The sequence below is a fragment of the Geotrypetes seraphini genome, chromosome 2, assembly GCF_902459505.1.
Source record: "Geotrypetes seraphini chromosome 2, aGeoSer1.1, whole genome shotgun sequence".
In the NCBI taxonomy this organism is placed as follows: Eukaryota; Metazoa; Chordata; class Amphibia; order Gymnophiona; family Dermophiidae; genus Geotrypetes; species Geotrypetes seraphini.
The window spans coordinates 172961711-172975443 of NC_047085.1; the positions used below are offsets into that span (position 1 = coordinate 172961711).

General features: G+C 43.3%; 1 protein-coding gene across 4 annotated transcripts in view; it reads left to right on the forward strand.

Moving 5' to 3' along the window:
* ZNF407 (zinc finger protein 407) overlaps nt 1-13733 on the forward strand; it is a 1075359-nt gene that overhangs the window by 909287 nt on the left and 152339 nt on the right. The window lies entirely within an intron of this gene.

Sequence of the window (13733 nt, forward strand, 5' to 3'; positions counted from 1 at the left end):
TCCATAAAACTGGCGGCAGCCATTCAGGGACCAGTGCATGGCAGGGCAGGAGGTCAAAAAGCTCTCTCCTGCATGCTGGGTGTGCCTCTGGCTGCTTGCCGCGAGATTGGAAGAAGGGGCTCAGCGCAGGGCAGGAGCGCTGAAAGCTTGCTCCTGCCCATACACTGCTGGACCACCAGGGATGCGAAAAAAGGTGGGGGGGGCGTAAAAATTGTTAGTATCAGCCGGGATAGGAGACGGGAGGGATCCCTCTTGTCACGGCCTACCACTAGACAACCAGAGGGGGAAGAGTGTACAGGGAAGGAAAGTGAGACAGGGTGCAAAACCTGGCATGGAGGGGAGACAGGGGGCAGGGAGTGAGGGGGCCTGGGTTCAGAGCCTGGCAGGGAAGAAGGCTGAGTTCAGAGCCTTGTAAGGCAGGGAGGGAAGGGGGCTGAGTTCAGAGCCTTGCAGGGCAGGGAGAGAAGAGGGCGGGGTGCAGAATTTGGCAGGGAGGGAGACTGAGTGCAGAGCCTGGCAGAGGAGGGGGGGAGGGGTCACTGGGTGCAGATCCTGGCAGCGCATGGCACTTGAATATTAAGCCCTTATCTTATATTTGAATCAACCATTTTTCCTCCATTTGGGGGGAGGGAATTGGGGTCTCATTTTATATTCAGATCGACTTATATTCGAGTATATACGGTATACAGTTTTATGTCAGTATTCTGCCTTGCTGATTTAGGAATTCGGTGAGTTCCTTTTCGAGAGTGCTATCCTCTGTTCTGAGGGGCTAATAGCTTCTTTCACTGCTAGAATTTTCCAGGGTGTGGCCTCAGTATCTGGCACAGTCTCCACTGGAAGTGTCGTAGAATCTGTCATGAGGGCATACACATGGGACTAGTAATTTTTCCTGTGTGGAGTCCCCCATCCTACCTAGGATTTTTATATCTTCTACTTTTGAGTTTCCCTCCAGTACAGTCTGAATTTCCTGAGAACTAATTTCCAAATGAACTTCCTCCAACAGAAACTCCTTTGCAAAATCAATTCCTTCTCCTGAACACCAATTTATTAAAGTTTGTATTGCCATTTTTACAGTAATAGCCAAAGAACACAAACCAATTTATATTCCAGACCTTTTTCTCGTGTATATTTTGTTTTCAAATCCCTGCCATACTGACACACTGGTACAGCAACCAGTGGGCTCCAAAGTGGTTAAAGTGGAGTGCAGCAAAATATACCAAAATTAAGGTAAGCTGTTTGAGATGGTTCCCTGTTCGGGCACCATTTGTGTAACCCCTGGTCTCCTATGGTACCCTATGGCTGGTTTTGTGCACAAGAGGCAAGCCAGAAAAACACTATCAGGTAAAAAAAGAGGGTAAATAGGACAAACAGAAATTCCCCAGAGCTATGTGTTTAGAGGTATCCAGCTGCTTAGAAAAATTCTCTTCCAGCTCTGGAAGTGGTGTTAGGCACTATAAAGCACCTACATATGTGCGATTCACATCAAGGGTAGGCACTAGAAAGGTAGGCCTTGTTAACCCTGGCCTACATTTCCAGCACCTACCTTTGCTGGAGGCATGATACTCTACATGGCACCATCGCATGATACTCGATGAGTGGCTGCTTTTAAGGCGGCCACCAACATTGATGCCGCTTAGAGAATCCGGTCCTAAATGCTTGAATGTTTGGAGCACCATTAGTAGATGACTAAACCAAAGCGAACATGTTTAGCTGCTACTATTACTACTGTTTATCATTTCTGTAGTGCTGAAAGGTATGTGCAGTGCTGTACATTTAACATATAAAAGGTGGTCTATGCTCAGAAGAGCTTATAATCTAATTTGGACAGACAGGACATATAGAGGTTGGGGGGTTTCAAGCAGAGAGAATGATAGCAAGGTATGTTCAATTTCTACTATTTTCCACAATAAAGTGCAGATATTGAAGGTTCATTTTATAAAATACTACTAGGTTTTTTTTGCATAAAATGTCTTTTTATCATTATTTCATGACAGGAGAATTATTTTGTGGTTGTAACACTATTAGGATTCTAAGGAATCTGACCTCCACTTGTTATAATAAGCTTATTGGAGAATCTAGTGTTATTTCTGTACTGATTTAATGTTCTTTTTCAATAAAACAGACTTGATATAAATGTATTTTTATCAATGTATCATTGCTGAGTGTGAAAGCATACAAGTTATAGCTATAATACCAAGAAATTTGCTCCATTAAGCAAAACTAATTGCAAATTTTAAGAAAAATGGGGCTTTATGTAATCAGTGGCTTTGAGGGACCCCAGGATGGGCTTTAAAATTTTTTTTTTAATTATTTTCTGATCAAGCACAATCAAATGCATGGGAAAAACTTCAATTCACACAATTTATCCAACTTTAGGTTTTGCTGGACACCCCTAGTGGTACATTGTCAGAGGATGCCGGGATTGAGGAGAAGCAGATGGGCTCTGATTTACCGTATTTGTTGCTCCATTAGACGCACTTTTTTTCTCCCCAAAAAGTGGGTGGAAATAAGGGGTGTCGTATGGAGCAAATACCCAAAGAGCCTCCCCCCTTTACCTTATTTAAATGCTCTTCCTTGCTTAGAGCGGTGCACAAGACTGGCTGCCTGTTCCCCACCGCTTCCCTGGAGAACTGATGGCTGATGCAGCTGCCTCCTCTTCTGTTCTTTTGCGGCATAGCGGCACACCAGGCTGCTTGCCTGGTTCCGCTCCACATCGCAGTGCGGTACCAGGCAGGCAACCTGATGCGCCACTATGTACAAGAGAACAGAAGAGGAGGAAGCCACATCAGCCGTTCTCAGGGGAAGCGGCAGGGAACAGGCAGCCAGCCAGACTTGTGCACCGCTTTCAGCGAGGGAAGGCCAAAAGTTTTTTAAAAAGGTACGAGCGTGGAGGGGGGGAAGGGAGGAGGAAGAGGGCTGGAGCCTGCCCTGCCGATCCGCTAATGCGTCCATAGGATAACATGCAAGCGTTAGTGTTTAGCGCATGTTAGCGTACGCTAATGTTTATTGCGTACTAAAAAGCATAGATTTGTGGATAGGCAGGTTATAAATAATTTTAAATAAATAAATATTTGGGTGTTTTGCCAGGTACTAATGACCTGGATTGGCCACCGTGAAGACAGGTTACTCAGCTAGATGGACCCATTGGTCTAAACCAGTATGGCTATTCATATATTCTTATGTAGTTTGCAAAGTTGTTGGACTTTGTTGAGCTACTGTCCTTAAAACATGTCGATCTCTTTATGTTCTTCAACCATTTCATTGGAAAGCTGTGTGAAATAAAAATTCTCAATAGTTTATACAAGGAGACTTGTTTGTGCTGATTTTCCTTGTCCAATTTTATAAGGATGGTCCTATCTTTGTACAAAATGTTAATTTTATTACCGTAAGTTCTTAAAATAAATGTTAACTACTATTGTCTTAATAGCTTGACCTTTTTATTTAAAAATGTATAACTTAATTGTTGCTATTTTAATACTTTGGATGATCCTTGCTCTATAAAGAATATTGCTGAAAAGGTAGCCTTGAGTTGCCAAGAACATCAGATATCTGCCAGCTAGGAGAAGTGTTAAATGGTTCTTAAACCTAGAGCCAAAAACTTCTAGGAAGCTATGATAAAGTAAGGCATATTGTGTAGCCAGTTATCAAGAATTTCTTAAGTTAAACTCTGTCATACTTTACTACTTATCTTGCTCTGGAATAGTAGCTTACCTGGGTGCATTTTAAGGTTCGCAGGTAAAGGATCTAGGTAATAATAATAATAACTTTATTTTTGTACTAGTGTTTTAGCCCGTTACATTCGTTACAGTAACGGGTGCTAGAATAGCCCCACCTATACCCTGACCCTGACCCCACCCATGCCCCGCCTCTATCATGCCCGGACCCAGCCTCCCACTGATCCCAGTCCCACCACCTCACCTTTCACCATTTCCTTTGTACCCTTTTGGCCCTCCTAACAGGGTCTTTACTTACCCGAAGCGGCAGCAGCAGTCCTGACGTACCAACCTTTCCTCCCTCAGTGCCCCAAAGCAGCAGTGGTCCTACCATTTCCATCTCTTCCTTCCCCCTTTCACACCCTCTACCATCTCTCTCTGACCCTGTTTTACCTCTTTTGCCATCTTTCCCTTTCCTGTCCCCCTCTGTCCTTTCCCAAGACTATCTCTCTCTCCTGCCCCCTCCACACTCCCTGAAGTCTATCTCTTCCTATCCCTACCATCTCTCTTGGTCCCCCTAGTAGCCCCTATGTCCTTCTCATCCATCTGTCTCTGTCTCTCTCTCCTCAACTCTTGCCTCTGCAGAGCTCTCGCAGCAGCTCCTCCTCGTCCTCCTCCAGCCAGGCTTCAGCCATCTGCCGCCACGGCCTGCAGCCGCTGACAGCCGCCGTGGCCAACATCCGCTTCGGGGGATTCTCACGCATGCGCACTCCTACCTGCGGTGCTCTAAAGCGCACGGAAAACGGGAGCACGCAGGAGGGAGTGCGCATGCGCGCTTAGGGCTTTATTATATTAGATGAAGTCTCACCAGAGTCTTATACAGGGGACATCAATACCTCCTTCTTCCTACTGTATGAAAGTATGAAATGTTGAGTTGCTGCTTTATTGCAAGGTAATACCATCTCTCTCTGACCCTGTTTCACCTCTTTTGCCATCTTTCCTTTTCCTGTCCCCCTCTGTCCTTCCCAAAGACCATCTCTCTCTCCTGCCCCCTCCACACTCCCTGAAGTCTATCTCTCCTTATCCCCTACCATCTCTCCTGGTCCCCCTAGTAGCCCCTCTGTCCTTCTCATCCATCTGTCTCTGTCTCTCTCTCCTCACCTCCTGCCTCTGCGGAGCTCTCGCAGCTCCTCCTCGTCCTCCTCCAGCCAGGCTTCAGCCATCTGCTGCCGCAGCCTTCAGCCGCCGACAGCCACCGCTGCGGCCTGCAACCACCGACAGCCTCCACGGCCGACATCCGCCTCGGGGGATTCTCGCACATGCACACTCCTACCTGCGGTGCCCTACAGCACATGGAAAATGGGAGCATGCAGGTGGGAGTGTGCATGCACGCTTAGGGCTTTATTATATTAGATACCGCAATACCACAAACAGTTCAGAGCGGTTCACAATGCAAGAGACTGTACATATACAGTGAAGATACAGAGAATTAATTCTCAAGTATAATGGTAATCAGTTTCAGTTACAGGAGAGTACCAAGAGAGGAAGGAGAAGCCGGAGGAAAGGAAGTACATTGGATTGAGGGGGGAGGAAAGGGAAAGACCGGGGGAGGAAGAGAGGTGGTTAAAGTTTGGTCCGTTTGGCCAGGAGGGAAGGGGTTAGAGAAATTTATCAAAGAGGTAAGATTTGAGAGATTTCCTGAAGGATTGGTAGGATGGGGCAGATGAGAGGGCCATATTTATTTATTTATGCAGCTTTCATACCACACAATTCTGCATTCTAGGTGATGAACAATTAAACATTCACAATAAAATTCGAGTAACAAATACAAATCACAGCTCAACTCATATCATCAATTCATCTCTATATCCTTATCCAGTATATATTAATCCTGAAATGGTTAGATCACAATTAGTTTTCCAAATTAAAGGCTTTCTGATATAGAAAAGCATTTAAAGTTTCTATATGTGGCGTCCAGAAAATCAGCACCGACTAGAACGGTGCTTAGCGCGGTTCTATAACAGCTGAATGCACCGCATCGAATCACAATAAGCACCAGTGCGTTGCATAAATTTTAGGTGCTCCCATTTAGGCCATGGAAAACCAGGCCAAAATCTTGCGCCTAACCTGTGCATGCATTGGGAGTATTCTATAACAGTGCGTGTAAATTTTTGGGAATGCCCACAACCGCCCATGCTCCTCCCCTGGTCATGCCCCCCTTTCAGATTCACGCACTAGAACTGGCATGGAGTACTTTATAGAATATGCTGACTACAAGTTGTGCGTTAACTTTTAATTAATGCCAAATAGTATCAGTTATGAGGTGTGGGCACTTATTAGGCTTGTTAAACAAGTTGTGTATACAAATCAGCTGTGTGCACTGATTTTCAGGCATAAAGTAAGGCGCCATATTCAGAATTGCGGGTAAACCTTTAGGATCTACCAGATTTCCATGGTGATACACATCCCAGTATTTATAGTTGAAAAGAATATATCCACTATGGACCTTGTTCATAAAGACTTTTTTGACTGAAAAAAAGCACTCGCCCCTGATATTCAGCTGGCAGCAGACAGTACTGTTGATACCTGCCACCAGTGTTAATCCTGAATATCCAATGCTGGGCCATATCTGGCCACCAGCATTGAATATCAATAATTTTTTAAGCCGGACAAATGCAAAGTGATCTACATTGGGAAAAATAACCCAAATCACAGTTACCGAATGCCAGGGTCCACCTTGGGGGTTAGTGCCCAAGAAAAGAATTTGGGTGTCATTGTAGACAATACGATGAAACATTCTGCCCAATGTGTGGCGGCGGCCAAAATAACAAGCAAGATGCTAGGAATTATTTAAAAAGGGATGGTTAACAAGACTAAGAATGTTATAATGCCTCTGTATAGCTCAGTGGTGCGACCTCATCTGGAGTATTGTATTCAATTCTGGTCTCCTTATCTCAAGAGAAATATAGCAGCACTAGAAAAGGTTCAAAGAAAAGCGTCCGAGATGATAAAGGGGATGGAACTCTTTTCATATGAGGAAAGACTAAAATGGTTAGGGCTCTTCAGTTTGGAAAAGAAACAGCTGAGGGGAGATATGATTGAAGTCTACAAAATCCTGAGTGGAGTAGAATGGGTACAAGTGGATTGATTTTTCACTCCGTCAAAAATTACAAAGACTAGGGGATGAAGTTACAGGCAAATACTTTTAAAACCAATTGGAGGAAATATTTTTTCACTCAGAGAATAGTTAAGCTGTGGAACACATTTCCAGAGATTGTGGTAAGAGCAGCTAGCATAGCTGGTTTTAAGAAAGGTTTGGACAAGTTCCAGGAGGAAAAGTCCATAGTCTGTTATTGAGAAAGACATTGGGAAAGCCACTGCTTACCCTGGATCAGTAGCATGGAATGTTGCTACTCCTTGGGTTTTGGCCAGGTACTAGGAGCCTGGATTGGCCACCGTGAGAACGGGCTACTGGGCTTGATGGTCTGACCCAGTAAGGTTATTCTTATATTCTTATGTTAGTGGCTCTCGGTGCTTGGGTACTAACTGTAGTGGGAGCTAAGGAGCCCATTGAAGTAAAGCAGAGGTACAGACAAAAGTCCGGAGTGGATTCCCATCTGTCTAGAATGTCTCACCTATCTACTGGAAAAGAGCTTAGTACATAATCTCTTTTTCTTTTATGATAAATAGGTTTAGATGTGTACTTGCTACACCATTAATATTAATTTATTTAGGGAAAAAACACCAAGGGCCCTCTTTTACTAAGGGCCTGTTTTACAAAGCCGCACTAGCGTCTGCCATGTGGCAACAGCCCTGAAGCCCTTTAAATCTCTATGGACTTCAGGGCCGTTACCGCGCAGCAGCGCGGCTTTGTAAAACAGGCCCTAAGTCGCAGTAGAGGTTTCTACCATGGCCCAGAGTGCTAAATGCTCCAACGCTCATAAGAATTCTTTTTTTATGTTCAATAATTTTTATTGAAGTTTTGTAAAAATAACAAGAAGTAAACCAACAGAAAACAGGTATACCATGATACAGAACTAACACATCGTCATATAATGATCATCAATATCACAGGAAATGGTAAATATGCTGAGTAAAAGTACTAACACATGTCTAAAATAGGAGCCCAAATCTTGTTAAAGGTAGACAAGGAATTTGATTTTTCAGCAGCTACTTTTTCAAACTTCGCATAGAGACATACCAGATTCCACCAGAAGGATACATTAAGAGATGCAGAGTCTTTCCAATTAGACAGTATGGATTTGTGGGCTAGCTGCAACAAACTAAATAATAGTTTGGACTGGTATGTATCCAGATCATCAGTCATGGCATAAGCACCAAACAACACCACAGCATAAGAGTGAGGAGATGTAATAGGTAAATAGTCACATATGTGCGCCCACACATTAGACCAGAACTCAAGTACATTCGGACAGTGATAAAACATGTGGGCAAAGGTACCCACCCCTACAGCACATGACCAACATTTATTAGACAACTTATTGCCAGTTAGAGAGAGCTTATGTGGGGTCCAGTAGGCCTTATGAAGAAGAAAAAACATTTGTTGAGCAATGGCGGAAGACCTAAGAGATCTTCTAGTGGAGATCCAGATCAGTTTCCAAGTGTTAGGGGAGAAAGACGTATCCGTTGTCTCCTCCCAGGCAGATTGAAGAGACGTGCATGCGGGGAATTTCTCATCCCGTAAGATCCGGTACCAGGAAGAGGCTTCTTTCTTGGCCCCGCTATATTGTAAACACCAAGGCAAGATAGAAGGAGTCAACTGAGATATGGGATGTTCTTTCAAACATGCCGTCAAACAATGGCAAAGCTGAAGCCATCTAAAACTGTGAGAGGCCGGTAACTGATACTTGGAAGCGAGTTGAGAAAATGGCATTAGTTTGGAGTCCACCATCACATGATTAAAGGACCAAATGTCCTTCTTTATCCATGATTTCCACTCCAAATATTGCCCCTGGATCTTGACATGCGGATTATTCCAGATTGAGGAGAAGGATGACGAGTTCCAAGACACATCAGCACAGTTATCAACCGCACGTAAAGCAGAACAGGTAGAAGAAAGGATTGTGTTGTTGTCCACCGTGTGGTTAGGAGCCATGAAGGAAACGTGTTTTAGATGATTTGCCGAGTGGAAATTAAGCTCCAACGAGAGCCAGGAAGGCAGATAGTCAGGAGGAGAGTCAAGCAACCATTTCGAGCCCTGACGAGCCAAAAACGCCAGGTGGTAATCGAAGTAGCTGGGGAAGTTCACACCCCCGAATTCCTTAGCAGCTTTGAGTTTCTTCAGCGCAATGCGAGGAGGTTTCTTTTGCCATAGAAATGAAACCAAAATAGATTCCAGTTTGGCATAAACTTTAGAGTCCAGTAAGAATGGTAACATAGAGAGAATATAGTTAAGTTTGGGTGTTAATATCATCTTGATGGTATCAAGTCTTCCCCACCAGGACAGTTTGAGGGGAGACCAGCGATTCGTTAATGAAGAAGCAATCTGGAACAGCAGTTCTGAGTTGTATTTTTGAGTATCTTCCAGTGATGAACCAAAAAAGATCCCAAGGTATCTGAGTTTATGAGCCAACGGTTGCAGACGAAGAGACTGAAGCAAAGCCGGATCTATCAGACCGTTTAAGGGCAATATTTCGGTCTTGGAGATATTGAGTTTGTAGCCAGACACACGAGAGTAATTTTCTAATACTTGGAACACACATGGCAAAGAAGCGGGGTCCACATATAATAACACGTCATCTGCATAAGCGGACAGCTTCGCCTGAAAGTCCCCGTGTTGGAAACCTCGGATGGACTGATCAACTCTGATGGCGATGAGTAGTGGTTCTAATGCAATGTTAAACAATAGTGGAGACAAAGGACACCCCTGTCTTGTCCCTCGGGTAGGCTGGAAGGCAGTAGAGATGGAGTCATTTATTCGTAAAGAGGTTGTGGGATTCGTGTAGAGAACTTTCACCATAGAAATGAACTTATCCGAACAACCAAACCATTGCAGAACTGCTAAGATAAAAGGCCACTCAATACGGTCAAAGGCCTTCTCCGCATCAAGAGACACTGCAACAAGAGGAGAAGAGGATTTGGAAGCCTGGAGAATAATATGCGTAAATAATCTGGTGTTGTCCGAGGATAGGCGACCACACATGAACCCGCTTTGATCAGGATGGATGATTGTAGGAAGAACAGATTGTAATCTGATGGCCAGAATCTTTGCAAAAATCTTCGCATCCGTGTTGATTAAGGATAGCGGACGATAATTCTTAACATTGAGAGGATCTTTATCTTGTTTCAGTAAAACGATAATCGTAGCTTCAGTAAAGGAGCCATGTATTGATCCAGTATCAATTAGATGATTAAAGAATTGCAGTAGAATGGGAATGAGCAAGTCCTGAAAAGCCAGGTAGAATTCAATTGTGAGGCCATCTGGGCCTGGAGCCTTCTTCTTGGCCATAGAAAGTAAAGCTTCCCGAATATGATCAGCAGTTAACGGAGATGTGAGGTCGGCATTTTGCGCATCAGACAAGGTGTTGTGTGGCAGCATGTCCAGAAAAGGTCCAATGGAAGTTATATCCGGTTCTTCGGAAGAGTAAAGTTTGGTGTAGTAGTGGTGAAATTGAGCACAAATATCGGCATTATTTGTCCACAGCAACCCAGCATTGTCACGTATGGCCGGAATCGAGGTACGTTCCGATTTAATTTTCACATACTCAGCCAATTGATGACCACATTTATTGATATTGGCGTAATAATAAGCCGATTTCATGAAGACTTCCTTTGCAGCAGAAGAACTTAGCAGAAGATTGTACTCAAATCTCGCCGCTCTTAGAGTATTTAGAGAGGCTTGATCCTGTGGGTGGGATTTATGAAGCTCGGCAGCATCACGTACTTTTTTCTGAAGAATAGATTCTTTTTCCTGGAGTTTCTTCTTTTTGACCGCAGCATATGAAATAATCAAACCTCTGACGAAGGCCTTGAAACAGTCCCAAGTGATGTTCCAGTCTGTGTCTTCCACTGGGTTTAGCTCAAAAAATTCCTTGATACGGCTTTGCAAGGCTGGGACGAACAGTTCATCTGATAATAAGCAGGAGTTGAAGCGCCAAGCACTCCTGTTAAGTTTGGCGCCGATATTATCAAAAGACAGGAAGACCGGGGCGTGATCTGACACTGCTATCTCCCCAATGTCAGCAGAGTCCACTTTAGCCATCAGGTTATAACTGATTAAGAAAAAATCAATGCGTGAGTAGGAGGCGTGTGGAGCAGAGTGAAAAGTGTAGTCCAGATCATTGGGGTGCAGAGTTCTCCAAGGGTCACCTAGCTTCAGTTGTTCCAGCATATCGTGTAACTTAAACCATGATCTTGACTTGCGATAGGGGACAGATGATTTCCTATCAACAAGAGGGTTCAGAATCATATTGAAGTCGCCACCTATAATATAATGTGAACCGCAAGTAGTAGCAATCATGTCGGTGATTTCATCAAAAAAAGGTGGATGGTCCACATTGGGTGCGTATATATTGACAATACTTATCGGAAGACCATTGATGGACATATGAACGGCCAACCATCTGCCCCCAATATCACAAATGTGAGAGACAAGAGCAAAATCTGAGCGTCTCCGCACAAAGGTAGCTACCCCACCTTTTTTGTGAGGTGCAGCAGAGAATAATACGGGATAAAATCCCTTCAGTACCATTTTAGCAGAGTCAGATGCAGAAAGGTGAGTTTCCTGTAATAAAATAATATCATGTGAAAGTTTCTCAACATATCTCAGAATCTTGGTTTTTTTAACCGAGTTATTTAGACCCTTAACATTAAGAGACAAACATTTCATAGACATGAGAGAGCAGAATATAATTCAATAGACATTGCAGAGATAGAACTTATAACAGCAAGGATATCTGTACTGTGGTAGATAATATTCAGAATAAATCCCTGTGAAGAAAATTTATGAGCCTGGTCACGTTCTGTATCAGTGTAAGTGGTTAGCAAGAGAGCTAACATAGCCTATGGGTTAGTGAGTAGCACAGGCAGACCAGCAGAACCAGCTCCATAACCATGCAACAAGCAGTAATTATTAAACATCATTATATGGTACCAAATAAGAACAGGGAAAGAAAGGCACAAACGGTTACAAAGCCAATTGAAAGTAAAGCAGCAACACAGCAGGACTATATTTCAGGTCTTGTCAATGGAGGATGGCTGAACAGATTCAAGGAACTCAGCCAAAATGGAAGGCTCAGTATAGTCAGTGGTTTTATTGTTGTATGTGACCCTCATGCGTGCTGGAAATAAAACTCCAAATTTTGCTCCTATCTCCTTCAGTTTGGGTCTGTAAGCAAGGAATTGCTTACGGCGTTTTGCAGTCTCCTTAGCCAAATCAGGAACAAACAGCAGTTTGGAGCCTTCAAATATAATCGGGCCATGAGTTTTAGCATGCTGCATTATGAGCATGGTTTGGCTGTGGCGCAGCATGGTGACAACGAGCGGCCTGGGGAATCTGGAAGATTGGTGACGCTGATGAGGTACACGGTAGGCAGAATCAAATTCTAGCTTGTGAGTGTCAGCGATTTTCAGTAACTGTGGTAGTAGGGCTCCCAGGAATTCTGTAGTATCACACGCCTCCCGTCCTTCGGCCAGCCCAAGCAAGCGAAAGCCATTTTTTCTGGCTTTGTTTTCTGCATCCTCCAGAGCACGTTCTAGTAAGGGAACACGTGCTGATTGCCGACGGAGCAATTTTAATGATTCTTCAGCCGCTGCTGATTTCGTCTCAAGGACCTCAACACGAGTGAGAACTTTTGAAAATTCACCCTTTAAATTTGTGAGGTCCTCCTTGATGTCGGAAACATCTTGTTTAGTTTCACATAAGAGCTCTCTTATACTGCGGAGCTCCGCCAAGATGGCCGATGAGACGTCCTCCGATTTCTCGGAGGGCTGTTTTTGCGGTGAGGCCGGTTCGGCGCTCTTTCGTTTCCCCGATTTAGGCACGGACATTTCAGCCACCGGTAAAGTTAGAAATATTTAATTTCCGTGCGAGAAAATGACGTTTTTCTCGAGGCTCTGTTAAGCGGGTCCCCGGAGCTGAAACGCTAGGCTGCCATCCGTGCACGCGCTCACTAGCGCCCCCCCCGCTCATAAGAATTCTATGAGCGTTGGAACATTTAGATCTCCAGGCCGCAGTAGAAACCTCTACCACAGCTTAATGAAAGGAGAGGAAAAAGTCAGAGTATTTTGAGAAACAGATGTTTAAGCACCTCTGCTCCTTCATTAATGTTGGAAAGGATAGTGTATTAAAATATTATTTTAGTTCAAGTTTTAGAGTTAGGATTAAACCTTCTTGCAGATGAACGAAAGTGTACCATTTATAAAAGACATTTATACATTTTGCATTAAAAATAGAAAAGTAATATGTCCTGTTACTAAATGAATTGAAAAAGTAATCTGATTTCAGTTTTTGCACTATAGAGCAAATAAAAAGTTATTGTATTTTATTTACTAACCAATGAATTGAAATGTCCGCCTCTTATTACAAATATAAAGCAAAGACTCTGAAGAGGCAATCATTTTTGTAGCTTTCAGACTTTCTCTAACATATCTCTTGTGGTTTAAATAACAGATAGTTTAAGTGTTTTTCCATTACCTTCGTGTAAATGAAAAATGCATAAAATATTTTAACAAGGCAAAGTAATCCAAGGAGATTGTTATTTTGTGTTACAAATTAGGTTATTTCTGTCATAAAATTAAAGAAAAAAATCAGTGCTAGGACATTTCAGCTTAATATCATTTACTAGAAGGAACATGTAACAGATTTAATGAGCTAGCAGGTCACCTGAATCCAGCTGTTTCCGACCAGCTTTATGAAACGGAGAATGCAGCTAGCAGTAGGAGGTAAGCATTATTACAAGCTCTCAAGGAGTTACAAAATCGATTTCTGCTTGAATGAATTAATTTAGATTATCAATTTATAACCAGCTACACGACTCCCATCAACTCAACAATTCAGTGAATGATCAGGTTCAGCCTTTGCAAGAGCTTAACAATTAGAGAGACCATGTTAGCTCACTA